Source organism: Nesoenas mayeri, assembly GCF_963082525.1.
Source record: "Nesoenas mayeri genome assembly, chromosome: 4".
NCBI lineage: Eukaryota > Metazoa > Chordata > Aves > Columbiformes > Columbidae > Nesoenas > Nesoenas mayeri.
The window spans coordinates 33,046,479-33,048,884 of NC_137540.1; positions in this window are offsets into that span (position 1 = coordinate 33,046,479).

Consider the following 2,406-nt stretch of genomic DNA (forward strand, 5'->3'; position numbering starts at 1 on the left):
CTTTCTGGCGAATATACAGAAAAAGTTTTATTAATACAAGTATTACTGAAGGTGTCTCTGAATTGGTGACAAGACTGAAAATACTTCCAAAAAAAAGAAAAAATTAACGTCCTGTTATTTCCAGACTGTTGCTAATACCTGGAGTATGCCAAAAGCCCCTGATTCTGATGCTTCTGTTCTACAGTTCCACCATCTTCAAACTACTTCTCGGTCTGTAATTACGAGGATGTGAATAAACTGGATGGACTAATGTTGAAGAGTCTTTGCTTCTTTCCCTCATGTGTTTCTGTAACAATTCCCCTTCTATTCATCTCAATAATGCAGATAAGAACTTTGGGTTGCATTCACCAGAGTTGTTTCACTTGGTCACTGTACTTGAAAACATCCGTAAGTCATTAGTGTTACTAACTGCAGTAGCTGGGTCAAGTTGGAATGTCTCCTGCTCCTAAACAATGAACATGTGCTGGAAAACTCCCTGCCTGGGGAAAAATAAAAAAGCAGCTTTCTTCTGGCTGATATGCAAGTGGGTGAATTCTATCAGTGCATGGCTTGGTGCAAAAAAATTTAGTAGCAATCAGGGAACAGGGAACCTGAGCATGGAACTGGGTGATGAAAACCCCCACCCACCAGGACACAGCTCAGTCAGGGAAGAGTTGTAAGCACTGCTGTGGCTTTTTCATTGATGCCTGTTTCCACCCTACAGGGACAAGTGAGACACATAATCAGGAGGCTGCAGGATAAAGGAGACCTAGTGCTTCCTGAGTATTAGGTTTCGTTTGGGCCCTTCTTGTTTGGCACTTGTATAAGCAGCAGCATGTGGGATACACCTGCCCTGTCCTGTGCTAGAGGGAGTGTGGCTCTGTAGGTGTAGGGGACCTGTGTGAAAGAAACTGATTTGCAAGGTGCTGGAGGCACCTTGAGCACCAGGTGTGCTCAAGGAAACAGTGCAAAGTGATGTTGCTACTTTATTACTTTTAACAAGAAAAAGAGGGACAGAAGTTGGGCACTGATTCTGTAAGTATGGCTGGAGTTGTCATTTTGTTTTGTGAATCTGAGAGCTGCTAGGCATCTGTTGTCTGTTCTTCTGTCCTTCATGCTCTTTAGAGCAAGTATTCATCTGTTGATGTATGTGAACTATGCGTTCATTTTAATTAATGGATTCTGTATATGCTTTATTTCATTAATCTGTTGTTAGTAATATGTAGTCAAATGTATGCAGTCAGAAAACAGGATATAAATCCTTTCTTCTTGTAGCTTTCTCAGCAGGACAACCATTCTGTCCTGATGGCTGATTGCTGAACAATCTCAAAAACTAACCCTCAACCTCTTTCAGCTGATTATTAGAAGGCAGAGAACTTTTGGGTAACCTAGTGTTCATAAATCTAGACAGGGAGACTGGTAGTCAAAATCTATCTTTGATGTAACCTTCCAGAATTTGACTAGCTTTAACCACTGTTGTATAGGATTTTGTTGTTAATTAAATCCATATTGATAAGTGACTGGTGTGTTCTTCTTGCAGGGCACCCAAGGGATGGTCTTGAAATCATGTAAATGAATGATCCATTTGTGGAGGTGTTTATATTTTCTGCTCTATTGAGGGAACAATCTCACAGTTACACAGTTGAATTCTCAAATGTATTTGTTGACTTTGAACTGTGAGAGTGTGATGAAAGCTACTGTCAGGGTTAATTAACTGAGCCTAACTTTGCTGCTGAGTGGAAACTTAGTAGCAGGCTCTGTGTTTAGAAAGTGTATTTCCTGTTATGTGTTATGAAAGACACAGAGGTTAAGAAAGAAGAAAAATGCTTGTGTTTTTCCTTAGCACAGGAACTGTTTGGATCCTCAGCCCTTCTGATGCTCCTCAGATGTATAAACTGTACCTTTCATTGGAATACAATTATTAACTTGCTTATAATATTCATGATTTCCAGACAAATTTTCTACTGAGATTGGCTTACTGTGCTTAAAACTTTTCATGGGATATGCAGAAATTTACAGTACCAGCTAGAGACAATTTGGTCTTGTATCAGCAATAATGAATGAACAGATGGCCTCCAAATTTAGGTATAAACCTCATAATCCAGTATTTGCTAGTGCCCCCAGCAGAGTTTGTGGGTGAATATTTGCCAGAGCAGACTCAAAAGATGTCATCAAAACAACTGGGAGGCAGGAAGCTGGGCTCTTCAAACACTATTCAAAACCATTGGTGTCTCCCACTGCCTTCTTCACGCACCAGGTGTGTAACCTGTGTCCCTCAGCAAGGGAGGCTTGGGGAGAATCCTGCCTGTGTCTATGGCAGTGCTGTTGCTGTTGTCTGCTCACTATTTAGGTCATTTGTTTTATGTTGAGACACCTAAGCTTTCTCTGGTAGAAGCAAGAATGAGCGAACAGGGAATAGCCGTGGCT